Source organism: Hyla sarda, chromosome 3, assembly GCF_029499605.1.
Source record: "Hyla sarda isolate aHylSar1 chromosome 3, aHylSar1.hap1, whole genome shotgun sequence".
Taxonomy (NCBI): Eukaryota; Metazoa; Chordata; class Amphibia; order Anura; family Hylidae; genus Hyla; species Hyla sarda.
The window spans coordinates 427,358,640-427,373,687 of NC_079191.1; the positions used below are offsets into that span (position 1 = coordinate 427,358,640).

The 15,048-nt window shown below is 47.8% G+C and overlaps 1 protein-coding gene across 7 annotated transcripts in view; it reads right to left on the reverse strand.

Annotated features, from left to right (window-relative positions):
* Positions 1 to 12,424, reverse strand: part of LOC130363088 (calpain-8-like) — a 92,711-nt gene extending 80,287 nt beyond the window's left edge. For 4 of the 7 annotated variants that reach the window (XM_056568429.1, XM_056568430.1, XM_056568435.1 and 1 more), the window contains exon 1: positions 512 to 829. The gene's annotated coding sequence lies outside the window, so the exon portion shown is untranslated. Of the gene's footprint in view, positions 1 to 511; positions 830 to 1,689; positions 1,782 to 2,439; positions 2,520 to 12,284 lie in introns of those variants that run through there. The other 3 variants (XM_056568432.1, XM_056568431.1, XM_056568433.1) reach the window with 3 other exon arrangements.
* Positions 12,425 to 15,048: the final 2,624 nt, after the last annotated feature.

Consider the following 15,048-nt stretch of genomic DNA (forward strand, 5'->3'; position numbering starts at 1 on the left):
CGCCCCCTCCCATAGACTTGCATTGAGGGGGTGGGTGTGACGTCACACGGGGGCGGAGTCGTGACGTCACGATCTTCCGTGGTCGGGATGGTATTAGCCTGAGGGCCTCCAGCGGTTCCGGAAGCCGTTACAGGTGGGTGCCGCATGGTAGAATGTACTGCGGCCTGGAACAGAGCAATGCTGAGCCCCCAAAAGGAGCCGGGTGCAAACTCCACCAGCCGGTTAAACAGCACTTTTGCCCGAACCTTTTTGTCCGCATTAAGAAGCGCTACGGGATGCCAATTCTCAATGCGAGGGGGGGGGGGGGTATTTACCCTTTGACAGAATGATCTGTGCTGACCTCCTCATTGACCTCGGTCAAGAGGGGAGCCAAAATGTCCTTAAAGAACTCATAGGTCTTATAGAACTCAGATGTTAAAGGGGTACTCCGGTGGGAAAAAAAACATTTTTCAGAAAGTTAAACAGATTTGTAAATTACTTCTATAAAAAAAAATCTTAATCCTTCCAGTACTTATCAGCTGCTGTATACTACAAAGGAAGTTGTGTACAGTAGATCTTTCCAGTCTGACCACAGTGCTCTCTGCTGCCACCTCTGTCCGTGTCAGAAACCAAACCCAATCTATTGTTCTTAATTGTCCTTGTCTCCAAACTCTAGGTCAATTTTTTTTCCCCGGTGGGAAAGACTGTGGAGCGAAAAAGACTGTGGAACGCTCTTCTGGCTTCTGTCCCAGTCCCCCTGAGGGAGGGTAGCGGGGATGCTGATAACTGTGCCCCGCTGTAAAGAAGAAAACTGGGGGAGATTTCTCAAAACCCGTCCAGAGGAAAAATTGACCAGCTGCCCATAGCAACCAATCAGATCGCTTCTTTCATTTTTCAGAGGCCTTTTTAAAAGTGAAAGAAGCGATCTGACTGGTTGCTATGGGCAACTGGTCAACATTGCTTTGCACAGGTCTTGATAAATCTCCCCCTGTGTCCCTGTAGAGGAGATTGAGCGTGTGCCTCAGCCAATCACTGCCGGGTCACATTCGGCTACAGAGGCACAACTTTTTTTAGATCACTGGGTCTTTCAAGACTTTATTGTTATCTATAAACCTTCTCTATCCAAAAGTAAATCCACAGACAATGAGAGACGGAGTGTCTATATGAGCAGAGGAGCCCGGAGGGGAATTGTCTAATGATATAGTGATTAGTGGAGCCTGAAGTCACTTCAAAGGGGGCCATAAAGATGAAGGGAGAGGGGAGGGCGAGTTGTCTTTGCCATTGAATTTGGTGGTAGATTGAAAAAAGTTTCCAAAGATAAAACTGTGTGGTGAGGGTGTGATGAGGGCAAATTGAATTGCCCTAGGGGCAGATAGCATTAAGTCCTTGTGTCCGTGATGCCAGGGCTTGGTTTATCCTCTACACCACCCGAAGGTATACCGCTGGATCCTGGGCTAGGCACGGGGGTGCAACTAATGACTCAGACGCCAAATTACGGAACAACGACAGCTTTACTGACTCAGACAGATGTAACAGTCTATACAGCTTGGCCCACGAAGGTGACCAGTGATTTCAGGGACCTTAGGGCTCACTGGTACTTATAGTGGACTTGGACAATTTGGATGCAGGCCACGCTGACTTGAGACAGGATGACTTGGACTGACTTGACTATGACAGACTATGACTGACTTCACCCCTTCTGTAGCTTACCAGGCTTTGACTACACCTGTGGGGCAATGGACTTGAGAATCCGTGGCTGCGCGGTAGACTTTGGCCTCCTCTGGTCTCCAGACACCTAGGACTTGGCCTCACTGCAACTCAGCTAAACAGAGACTAAGAGAGTGAGGAAGCTCCACCCAGGGCTTATATGGGGGAGACTAGGAGGGGTCCCATAGGTCACCCTTAGGTCACATGGTCACTGATACCTCAATGGGTTACAATCACATGACAACAGGTTAATCACATGTCAACTGTTCTTAAAGCGGGGGGGCCCAGGGGACGCTGTATGGAGGCTGCCTGACAGGGCAACAAGGGTACAACCACTGTACTGGGCCACCACAAATGCGATTCCCAGCATGCCCGAACAGCCAACGGCTGTCTGGACATGCTGGGAGTCGTAGTTTTGAAACAGCTGGAGGTCCACAGTGTTGAGACCACTGGTATAGATGAACAGGGTTAACCCCTTGACTCCCAACTTCCTTATTGGGTGTCTGTTCAGGCCTGTGACTTTTTGGGTGCAGCCATGTGTTACTGTCATTAAAATTCACTCTTTAAAAATTAGATTGGTCGGGGTGTCAATACTAAGACCCCGCCGCTCTGATCGCCAGCTATAGCCAGTTGTATCTGGAGTATCATTGCAGAACATACCATCACAGGGTACACCCCCAGATTCCTCATCAGGTGTACTCCGGGGGTCAAGGACTCCAGGGCTGCAAGACGTATGGAGACTCATCAGGTTACCTAAGACCATCCTGCCAGACGTGATATTGCCACATGCTTCACCCGATGGACTACTACCCCCATCCTCCTCTCATCCTCTTCGCAGGTACCATACCCTGTCCTTTTCTGCACCACATAGCCAACTCACAGATATGAATGGACACTGTGTAATGCATCATTTCTCCTGTGATGGCGCTGCAGGGAAACTGAACACTTAGGCCATGTTCACACGTTGGAATTTCAGCGGCAGATGTTTCCATCACGGAAATTACTAATTCCGTGTCCGCAGATAGAAGGAACATGTTCATTCTTCATGCAGACTCCGCACAGTATGCATAGCTGTCGATGAGACAACAAAGGCAGCTTGGCAGCACGAGGTGTTGGGCCCACTAGAGACTTATAGTTAAAGGGGTACTTGTGACGTCATGGCCCCGTCCCCCTCATGACGTCACGCCCCGCCCCCTCAATGCAAGTCAATGGGAGGGGGCGTGACGGCCGTCACGCCCCCTCCCATAGACTTGCATTGAGGGGGTGGGGTGTGACATCATGAGGGGGCGGGGCTATGACGTCACAAGCTCCCGGCTCCAGTGGAGTACCCCTTTAAATTAATTATGTTCGCACTTTCTTGCGAATAATATATTTTTCTAAATTAATTATATTACTGTTATATGTACATATGTTATTCTCTGTTACTATACCCTCAAATGAGAGCAGTGAACCCCATGTGACCCAGCCTGCCAATGGGAACCCCTAAATTCTTTCCCTTATAGTGTAGTGGGGGGGAGGAGCTGCCCCAGTCTTAGGCCAGTTGAGCCTAGTGTTAAGTCTGAGCAACAGCGTTGTTCCAGTGTGTTGTGTGTGGAAGCCTCAAGGGAGGGCCTAGATCAAATTTATTCCGGCTGGTCATTCTGCAAGGAACGCCCGCACGGTGTAAGTTCATGCCCTGGAGGAGAAAGCTTCAGTACCTTGACAGGACCCAACCTACCAGGATTCATCTACCTTTCTTACAAGTCAGTATAAATCTGTTTGGTGAAAACACCACAAGTCCCAGCAAGGCAACAGGGCTCCCACGGGGTTACGCTGCACTCTCTCACCCACAACCAGCTGTCTGTGTAATACCATCTGCACCCAGCTCTGTAACCTGACGTCGGTGTGTTCATTTACTCCCCGTGTCTGGCCCAAGAGAAGCTGTCTCCAACCTCGGACTGTGTATAGGATAACGGTGCCCTGGCGTCACGTAGTGATCAGGTATTTCTACTAACACCCCCGTGGCTACCACAGTAGCGCCCACAGTTTGTGGAATGTCACCACAGATATTCTCCATGCGGACATTCCGTAGTGTGATCATTGCCTTACTGCTTAGCTTTACCACAACTTACAGAAGATCAATGGGGGTCTCAGCAGTAGGACAATTGACCTTTGTATGTCTGGGCGTGCTGGGAGTTGGGAAGAACTGGCCTAGAGCAGGCAATCATACCTTAAGATAAAAAAAAACATGTGTCTCACTTCAATAGGCTGTTTTAATTGTCTAAAGAGGAATGTTTTAATTGTTTTATTGCTGTTGCTGTGTAAATACTCTGCATGTTATACTGTATACATACCGTGCTGTGTTTTACAGTGCCTCCGTAAAGTTTTCAGACCCTTTCACTTTTTTCACATTTTGCTATGTTGTTTCTTAACCTGTTAAGGTATGCCCTCTGTGCCTGGGCTTTAACCCTTTAAAGAAATACTCCACTGGGAAAAAAAAATTTTTTAAATCAACTGGTACCAGAAAGTTAAAAAAAATATGTCAATGACTTCTATTTAAAAATCTTAATCCTTCCAGTACTTATCAGCTTCTGTATGCTCTACAGGTAGTTTTTTTCTTTTTGAATTTCCTTTCTGTCTGACCACAGTGCTCTCTACTGACACCTCTGACAATTTTAGGAACTGTCCATAAGTAGGAGCAAATCCCCATAACAAACCTATCCTGCTCTGGACAGTTCCTAAAATGGACAGAGGTGTCAGCAGAGAGCACTGTGGTCAGACAGAATGGAAATTAAAAAAAGCAAAGAACTTCCTGTGGAGCATACAGCAGCTGTTAAGTACTGGAAGGGTTAAGATTTTTAAATAGAAGTCATTTACAAATCTGTTTAACTTTCTGGCACCAGTTGATTTAAAGAAAAAATGTTTTCCAGTAGAGTACCCCTTTAAGGACCACAGGTTTTTTCATTTTTTTCCTCCTCACCTTCTAAAAATCATAACCCTTTCAGTTTTCCACCTACAGACCCATATGATGGCTTGTTTTTTGCACCACCAATTTTAATTTCATAATGACATCAATCATTTCACCACAAAATCTAAAAAAAATATTTGTTGGGCAAAATTGAAAAAACGAACAAACACAGCATTTTGAAATATTTGGGGGGCTTCTGATTCTACGCAGTGCACTTTTAGATAAAAATGACACCTTATCTTTATTCTGTAGGTCCATACAATTAAAATGATACCCAACTTATATAGGTTTGATTTAGTTTAATTATAACTTTATGCATGAAAATTAATACGTTTAAAAATGTCATCTTCTGACCCCTATAACTTTTTTATTTTTCCATATATGATGTGTTAGGGCTCATTTCTTACGCCGTGGTCTGTAGTTTTTATCGGTACTATTTTTGTTTTCATGGGACTTTTTGATCGTTTTTTATAAAAAAAAATTTAAGGGAATTCAAAGTGACCAAAAATAAGCAATTTTGGACTGTTTTTTTACGAACAGCATTGACCATGCGGTTTAACTAACATTATATTTTTATAATTCGGACATTTACTCATGCGGCGATACCACATATGTTTATTTTTATTATGTAATCATATTTTTTAGATGGAATTTGGGAAAAGAGGGGTGATTTAAACTTTTAATATAGAAGGGGTTAATGGATGTTTAAACCAGGGACTGTTTAAAGATCCCTTTAGACGTCAGCTGTCAGCTTTGAAAGTGGCGATCTAAAGGATTAATAGCTGTATGTCGGCAATAAACGGTAGTCCTCAGCTACAAGAATCAGCTGAGGGCCGCCTAGTATGTGCACAAGGACGTGTATACACATCCTTGGTCATTAACAGGTTAAAACACCAGTACGTACCTGTACGTCCTGCGTTCTTCCAATCACTAGCTAGCCGGGTGGTGATTGGGCCGGGTTGACTGGTGATATCTATCAGCAGCCATCCCGGCACATCGCCTAGGGGACCCCTTCATAAAGACGATCGATGTGATTGGCCAATCAATTTTAACCAGCCAATCACAGCTTTTCTGGGCCAGTCGGGTCTCTGATGACCTGATGGCCCGGAAAATTAGAGTTCAGATCTTGAAATTTTTGTGAAAATATGAAAAATTGCTGCTAAACTTTGAAGCCCTCTAATGTCTTCAAAAAGTAAAAAGATGTCTATTTTATGATGCCGACAATTAGACAAATTGTATATGTGAATCAATATGTCATTGATTTGGCGTGACCGTTTTACAACTATCAGAAAGTAGAATATGCCAGAATCAGAACGATAGGTAAAATCATAAATAAAAGTTATTATTGCATAAAGTGACACAGGCAGGGGTGTTGCTAGGTGTCCAAAAGACTGGGGGCTAGAGCCCATAGCCCAAGCCACGCCCCCTAACCACACCCTAATCTACGCCCAATTACACACATCCTTCACCATTAATATACTCACTAATACCAGCGGGCAACTGTACAGTGTGATTTCAGCAATCACAATTCTATCACCATCATACTGTTATGTACCAAATCCTGTATACTGAGACCAATATAACCAATAAAACCAGTATACAAGGAGGAAATATTATCACCATACATATTACCATCATACTGTTACTGACCAAATCCTGTACACTGAGACCAATAATACGAGTATATAAGGAGGAATATTATCACCTTACATATTAATATCATACTGTTACTGACCAAATTCTTCATACTGAGACTAATATTACCAGTATGCAAGGAGTAATATCATCACCATACATATAAACATCATACTGTTACTGACTAAATCCTATACCAAGACCAATATTATCAATAATACCCATATAAGGAGGAATATTATCATCATACTGTCACGATGCCGGCTGGCAGGTAGTGGATCCTCTGTGCCAGAGAGGGATTGGCGTGGACCGTGCTAGTGGACCGGTTCTAAGCCACTACTGGTTTTCACCAGAGCCCGCCGCAAAGCGGGATGGTCTTGCTGCGGCGGTAGTGACCAGGTCGTATCCACTAGCAACGGCTCACCTCTCTGGCTGCTGAAGATAGGCGCGGTACAAGGGAGTAGGCAAAGGCAAGGTCGGACGTAGCAGAAGGTCGGGGCAGGCAGCAAGGATCGTAGTCAGGGGCAACGGCAGAAGGTCTGGAAACACAGGCAAGGAACACACAAGGAACGCTTTCACTGGCACTAAGGCAACAAGATCCGGCAAGGGAGTGCAAGGGAAGTGAGGTAATATAGGGAAGTGCACAGGTGATTACCCTAATTGGAACCACTGCGCCAATCAGCGGCGCAGTGGCCCTTTAAATCGCAGAGACCCGGCGCGCGCGCGCCCTAGGGAGCGGGGCCGCGCGCGCCGGGACAGAACAGACGGGGAGCGAGTCAGGTAGGGGAGCCGGGGTGCGCATCGCGAGCGGGCGCTACCCGCATCGCGAATCGCATCCCGGCTGGCAGCGGGATCGCAGCGCCCCGGGTCAGAGGACGTGACCGGAGCGCTGCAGCGGAGAGAGAGAAGCGAGCGCTCCGGGGAGGAGCGGGGACCCGGAGCGCTCGGCGTAACAGTACCCCCCCCCTTGGGTCTCCCCCTCTTCTTAGAGCCTGAGAACCTGAGGAGCAGACTTTTGTCTAGGATGTTGTCCTCAGGTTCCCAGGATCTCTCTTCAGGACCACAACCCTCCCAGTCCACTAAAAAAAAATTTTTTCCTCTGACCTTTTTGGCAGCTAAGATTTCCTTGACCGAGAAGATGTCCGAGGAGCCGGAAACAGGAGTGGGAGGAACAGATTTGGGAGAAAAACGGTTGAGGATGAGTGGTTTGAGAAGAGAGACGTGAAAGGCATTAGGGATACGAAGAGAAGGAGGAAGAAGAAGTTTATAAGAGACAGGATTAATTTGACGCAAAATTTTGAAAGGACCAAGATAGCGTGGTCCCAACTTGTAGCTAGGGACACGGAAGCGGACATATTTAGCGGAGAGCCATACCTTGTCTCCAGGGGAAAAAACGGGAGGAGCTCTTCTTTTCTTATCCGCGAATCTCTTCATGCGTGAAGAAGCCTGTAAGAGAGAATTTTGGGTCTCTCTCCATATGATGGAAAGGTCACGAGAAATTTCATCCACAGCGGGCAGACCAGAGGGCAAGGGAGTAGGGAGGGGGGGAAGAGGGTGACGGCCGTACACCACGAAAAATGGGGATTTGGAGGAAGATTCAGAGACCCAGAAGTTATACGAGAATTCGGCCCATGGGAGAAGATCTGCCCAGTCATCCTGGCGGGAGGAAACAAAATGTCGCAAATAATCACCCAAGATCTGGTTAATTCTTTCTACTTGTCCATTGGACTGGGGATGATATGCAGAAGAAAAATTTAATTTAATCTTGAGTTGTTTACAGAGAGCCCTCCAGAATTTAGACACGAATTGGACGCCTCTATCCGAGACAATCTGCGTAGGCAACCCGTGAAGACGAAAAATGTGTACAAAAAATTGTTTAGCCAACTGAGGCGCAGAAGGAAGACCAGGAAGAGAGATGAAATGTGCCATTTTGGAGAATCGATCAACGACCACCCAAATAACAGTGTTGCCACGGGAAGGGGGTAAATCAGTAATAAAGTCCATACCAATCAGAGACCAAGGCTGTTCGGGGACAGGCAGAGGATGAAGAAACCCAGCGGGCTTCTGGCGAGGAGTCTTATCCCGGGCACAGATAGTGCAGGCTCGCACAAAGTCCACAACATCCGTCTCCAGAGTCGGCCACCAATAGAAGCGGGAGATGAGTTGCACAGATTTCTTGATACCCGGATGACCTGCGAGATGGGAGGAGTGACCCCACTTGAGGATTCCGAGGCGTTGGCGAGGAGAAACAAAGGTCTTTCCTGGAGGGGTCTGCCTGATGGAGGCAGGAGAAGTGGAGATCAGGCAGTCAGGTGAAATGATGTGTTGCGGAGAGAGTTCAACTTCTGAGGCATCCGAGGAACGAGAGAGAGCATCGGCCCTAATGTTCTTATCGGCAGGACGAAAGTGAATCTCAAAATTAAATCGGGCAAAGAACAGAGACCACCGGGCCTGGCGAGGATTCAGCCGTTGGGCAGACTGGAGGTAGGAGAGGTTCTTGTGGTCGGTGTAGATAATAACAGGAGAACTTGATCCCTCCAGCAGATGCCTCCATTCCTCAAGTGCTAATTTAATGGCTAGAAGCTCTCGATCCCCGATGGAGTAGTTCCTCTCCGCTGGAGAGAAGGTCCTAGAGAAAAAACCACAAGTGACAGCATGCCCGGAAGAATTTTTTTGTAGGAGAACAGCTCCAGCTCCCACAGAGGAGGCATCAACCTCCAATAGGAAGGGTTTGGAAGGGTCAGGTCTGGAGAGGACGGGAGCCGAAGAAAAGGCAGACTTGAGTCGTTTAAAGGCGTCTTCTGCTTGAGGAGGCCAGGACTTGGGATCAGCATTTTTTTTGGTTAAAGCCACGATAGGAGCCACAATGGTAGAAAAATGTGGAATAAATTGCCTGTAATAATTGGCGAACCCCAAAAAGCGTTGGATAGCACGGAGTCCGGAGGGGCGTGGCCAATCTAAGACGGCAGAGAGTTTGTCTGGATCCATCTGTAGTCCCCGGCCAGAGACCAAATATCCTAGAAAAGGAAGAGATTGGCATTCAAACAGACATTTCTCGATTTTGGCATAGAGTTGGTTGTCACGAAGTCTCTGAAGAACCATACGGACATGCTGGCGGTGTTCTTCTAGATTGGCAGAAAAAATTAGGATATCGTCCAGATATACAACAACACAGGAGTATAACAGATCACGAAAAATTTCATTGACAAAGTCTTGGAAGACGGCAGGGGCGTTGCACAGGCCAAAGGGCATGACCAGATACTCAAAGTGTCCATCCCTGGTGTTAAATGCCGTTTTCCACTCGTCCCCCTCTCTGATGCGGATGAGGTTATAGGCGCCTCTTAAGTCCAATTTAGTAAAGATGTGGGCACCTTGGAGGCGATCAAAGAGTTCAGAGATGAGGGGTAAGGGGTAGCGGTTCTTAACCGTGATTTTATTAAGACCGCGGTAGTCAATGCAAGGACGTAGGGAGCCATCTTTTTTGGACACAAAGAAAAATCCGGCTCCGGCAGGGGAGGAGGATTTACGGATAAAGCCCTTTTTTAGATTCTCCTGGACGTATTCGGACATGGCAAGAGTCTCTGGGGCAGAGAGAGGATAAATTCTGCCCCGGGGTGGGGTAGTACCCGGGAGGAGGTCGATAGGGCAATCATAAGGCCTGTGAGGAGGTAGAGTCTCAGCTTGTTTTTTGCAGAAAACATCCGCGAAGTCCATATAGGCCTTAGGGAGACCGGTTACTGGAGGAACCACAGAGTTACGGCAAGGGTTACTGGGAACCGGTTTTAGACAGTTCTTGGAACAAGAGGACCCCCAACTCTTGATCTCCCCAGTGGACCAATCCAGGGTTGGGGAATGAAGTTGAAGCCAGGGAAGTCCAAGGAGAATCTCCGAGGTGCAATTGGGGAGGACCAAAAGTTCAATCCTCTCATGATGAGATCCGATGCTCATAAGAAGGGGCTCCGTGCGGAAACGTATGGTACAGTCCAATCTTTCATTATTTACACAATTGATGTAGAGGGGTCTGGCGAGACTGGTCACCGGGATGTTGAACCTGTTGACGAGAGAGGCCAAAATAAAATTTCCTGCAGATCCAGAGTCCAAGAAGGCCACTGTAGAGAAGGAGAAGGCAGAGGCAGACATCCGCACAGGCACAGTAAGACGTGGAGAAGCAGAGTAGACATCAAGGACTGTCTCACCTTTGTGCGGAGTCAGCGTACGTCTTTCCAGGCGGGGAGGACGGATAGGACAATCCCTCAGGAAGTGTTCGGTACTAGCACAGTACAGGCAGAGGTTCTCCATACGGCGTCGTGTCCTCTCTTGAGGTGTCAGGCGAGACCGGTCGACCTGCATAGCCTCCACGGCGGGAGGCACAGGAACAGATTGCAGGGGACCAGAGGAGAGAGGAGCCGAGGAGACGAAACGCCTCGTGCGAACAGAGTCCATATCTTGGCGGAGTTCCAGACGCCTTTCAGAAAAACGCATGTCAATGCGAGTGGCTAGGTGAATAAGTTCATGTAGATTAGCAGGAATTTCTCGTGCGGCCAGAACATCTTTAATGTTGCTGGATAGGCCTTTTTTGAAGGTCGCGCAGAGGGCCTCATTATTCCAGGACAATTCTGAAGCAAGTGTACGGAATTGTACGGCATACTCGCCAACGGAAGAATTACCCTGGACCAGGTTCAACAGGGCAGTCTCAGCAGAAGAGGCTCGGGCAGGTTCCTCAAAGACACTTCGGATTTCCGAGAAGAAGGAGTGTACAGAGGCAGTGACGGGGTCATTGCGGTCCCAGAGCGGTGTGGCCCATGACAGGGCTTTTCCGGACAGAAGACTGACTACGAAAGCCACCTTAGACCTTTCAGTGGGAAACAGGTCCGACATCATCTCCAGATGCAGGGAACATTGGGAAAGAAAGCCACGGCAAAACTTAGAGTCCCCATCAAATTTATCCGGCAAGGATAAGCGTATCCCAGGAGCGGCCACTCACTGCGGAGGAGGTGCAGGAGCTGGCGGAGGAGATGACTGCTGAAGCTGTGGTAGTAACTGTTGTAGCATAACGGTCAGTTGAGACAGCTGTTGGCCTTGTTGCGCTATCTGTTGTGACTGCTGGGCGACCACCGTGGTGAGGTCAGCGACAACTGGCAGAGGAACTTCAGCGGGATCCATGGCCGGATCTACTGTCACGATGCCGGCTGGCAGGTAGTGGATCCTCTGTGCCAGAGAGGGATTGGCGTGGACCGTGCTAGTGGACCGGTTCTAAGCCACTACTGGTTTTCACCAGAGCCCGCCGCAAAGCGGGATGGTCTTGCTGTGGCGGTAGTGACCAGGTCGTATCCACTAGCAACGGCTCACCTCTCTGGCTGCTGAAGATAGGCGCGGTACAAGGGAGTAGGCAAAGGCAAGGTCGGACGTAGCAGAAGGTCGGGGCAGGCAGCAAGGATCGTAGTCAGGGGCAACGGCAGAAGGTCTGGAAACACAGGCAAGGAACACACAAGGAACGCTTTCACTGGCACTAAGGCAACAAGATCCGGCAAGGGAGTGCAAGGGAAGTGAGGTAATATAGGGAAGTGCACAGGTGATTACCCTAATTGGAACCACTGCGCCAATCAGCGGCGCAGTGGCCCTTTAAATCGCAGAGACCCGGCGCGCGCGCGCCCTAGGGAGCGGGGCCGCGCGCGCCGGGACAGAACAGACGGGGAGCGAGTCAGGTAGGGGAGCCGGGGTGCGCATCGCGAGCGGGCGCTACCCGCATCGCGAATCGCATCCCGGCTGGCAGCGGGATCGCAGCGCCCCGGGTCAGAGGACGTGACCGGAGCGCTGCAGCGGAGAGAGAGAAGCGAGCGCTCCGGGGAGGAGCGGGGACCCGGAGCGCTCGGCGTAACACATACATATTACCATTATACACAGAATGTGTATACCGTATAAATTAAAATATACAGGACCATATAAAGGTAGAAACCAGCTGTACACATGATCTGTATACCATGTAAATGATTACAGTTACATATAGTGGCCTCACTTGACATCTCTTCTGATCGGCAGTGTCCTTTTTCCTTTTCTTCTCCGTCCAGATCAGACTGCCATGTTGTCTTCTTCCAGTCAAAGCTTCATCTCTTCAGCATCTGCAGGACAAACATGTTGGACTTTTTCCAGTGCCCTTCCCACCTCTACACAATCTCCCCATTGATAGGCTACCAAACTGCCATAATGCCCCCCTTGGTATCCAGCTCAATAAAAGAGCAGGTAGTTAGCCAGGTAGTAAGGTGGCCAGGTATGTAGCTAGGTACTTAGGTAGCTGAGTTTTTAGGTTGCTAGGTAGCCAAATATGCAGCTAGGTTGTAAGGTAGACAGGTATGTATGTAGCTAGGTAGGCAGGTATGTAGCTAGGTATTTAGGTAGCCAGTTATGTATGTAGTCATGTGGTGGACCAAAGGTGTATGGCGGGACCACAGGTGTAGCGGTGTAGGTGGTGGGGCCAAATGGTATTAACCCCTGGGGCAAGATGTTATTAACCCCTAGTGTTCGTGACGCCAGAGTGGTTTTTGGTACCAGAACCACATGAACAGTATCTCCACTATTCCAATGGCTAGTTAAGGAAAGGATAGTCCACAACCAGTTGTGGTTTAATGGAGGCTTTACTGAGTTAAGACAGATGGAATTATCTTCACAGCTAGGCCGGATTCCAATGGAGTGGGCAGGGACCCAGAAGGACCTCGCAGCTTGCTGGGACCAATTATACTTGTAATAGACTTGAGACAATTATCTTGAGGCTTGACCATGTGCAGGAACTCTGTATATACCTAAAGGGAAGAGGGGGGGAGGGGAGTAACTCTGCACATACCTAAAGGGAAGAGGGGGGAGGGGGGTAACTCTGCATATACCTAAAGGGTAGAGGGGAGTAACTCTGTATATTACTATGGGGGGAGGGGGGTTACTCTGCATATACGTATAGGAAAGAGGGGGGTAACTTTACATATATGTATGGGGAAGATGGGGGGACTCTGCACATACGTATGGGATAGAGGGGGGGGTTGTTACTCTGCATATACCTATGGGGGAGGGGGGGTAATTCTGCATATACCTATAGGGAAGAGGGGGGTAACTGCATATACCTATGGGGAAGAGGGGGGGGTGTAACTCTGCATATACCTATGGGGAAGAGGGGACGGTAACTCTGCATGTACCTATGGGAAAGAGGGGGGTGTAACTCTGCATATACCTATGGGGAAGAGGGGGGTGTAACTCTGCATATACCTATGGGAAAGGGGTGTAACCTACTAGGAAAGCTGAGTGATGATTCCTGTGAGAAATATAATTGCAGCCATATTTACTTCACCCAGCTTTCCTAGACTTCGGAACAGCAAAGTTTGCCTAAATATGTCGTAACACATCCAACACTTCATACAGGGGGAGTGTATGTTGTTACCACATATATAGGCAAACTTAGCTTTCCTAGACTTCAGAACAGCAAAGTTTGCCTATATATGTGGTAACAACATACACTCCCCCTGTATGAAGTGTTGGATGTGTTACGACATATTTAGGCAAACTTTGCTGTTCCGAAGTCTAGGAAAGCTGGGTGAAAAAAATATGGCTTCAATTATATTTCTCACAGGAATCATCACTCAGCTTTCCTACCCTGGTTGTATAAAACTGTCTTAGAAGCTACAGATGGAGTAAAGATGGTGGTGAGGAGGTACAGGTATGACCTGGTGCGCTAAGTCCCAGATGTCAAGGGCGTACCCGTACCTCCTCACTGACATCTTTACTATGGAGAAGAAGCAGGTCCAGTCATTGCTGTGTGTCTTTAGCTTCTACGGCAGTGTTCCACAACCAATGTGCCTCAAGCTATTGCAGAACTACAACTCTCAGCATGCCCATACAGCCTTTGGCTGTATGGGCATGCTGGGAGTTGTAGTTTTGCAAAATCTGGAGGCATCCTGGGTGGGGAACACTGCCTTAAAAGCTAAAGAAAAAGAAAAGATGGCAGTAAAGAGGTGGTGAGAGTTTGTGGTGTGAAGTGCACTTCACTTGTTGTAAATACCTGGTGTGATGGAAAGTTGCAGACAGCCCTGCGCGTTTCAGCTGGTTGTTTGGCAATTGTCTGTTGGCCGGCTGCCAGCCCAGCACATCGTCTTGTCCTGCACATCGTTGTCAGTCGGCAGATAAGGTTAGTTTGCATAGCGGCACTTCACTCCTCCTTAGCGGGCCAAACAGAGCTGGCCATCACTGGGGGGGCATCTTCTGGTGTTTTTTTTTTAATTTTTCAGCGACAGTCTGAGACCCGGGGCTATGGGCGGCATACACCCCTGTACACAGGTCAGATTTGAAATATTTGGCTGTGTCCATAAGGCCAAAACAGGCTGCATCCTTAAAGGGGTATTCCAGGAAAAAACGTTTATATATATATATATATATATATATATATATATATATATATATATATATATCAACTGGCTCCAGAAAGTTAAACAGATTTGTAAATTACTTCTATTAAAAAATCTTAATCCTTTCAGTACTTATGAGCTTCTGAAGTTAAGGTTGTTCTTTTCTGTCTAAATCCTCTCTGATGACACGTGTCTCGGGAAACGCCCAGTTTAGAAGCAAATCCCCATAGCAAACCTCTTCTAAACTGGGCGTTTCCCGAGACAGGTGTCATCAGAGAGGATTTAGACAGAAAAGAATAACCTTAACTTCAGAAGCTCATAAGTACTGAAAGGATTAAGATTTTTTAATAGAAGTAATTTACAAATCTGTTTAACTTTCTGGAGCCAGTTGCTATA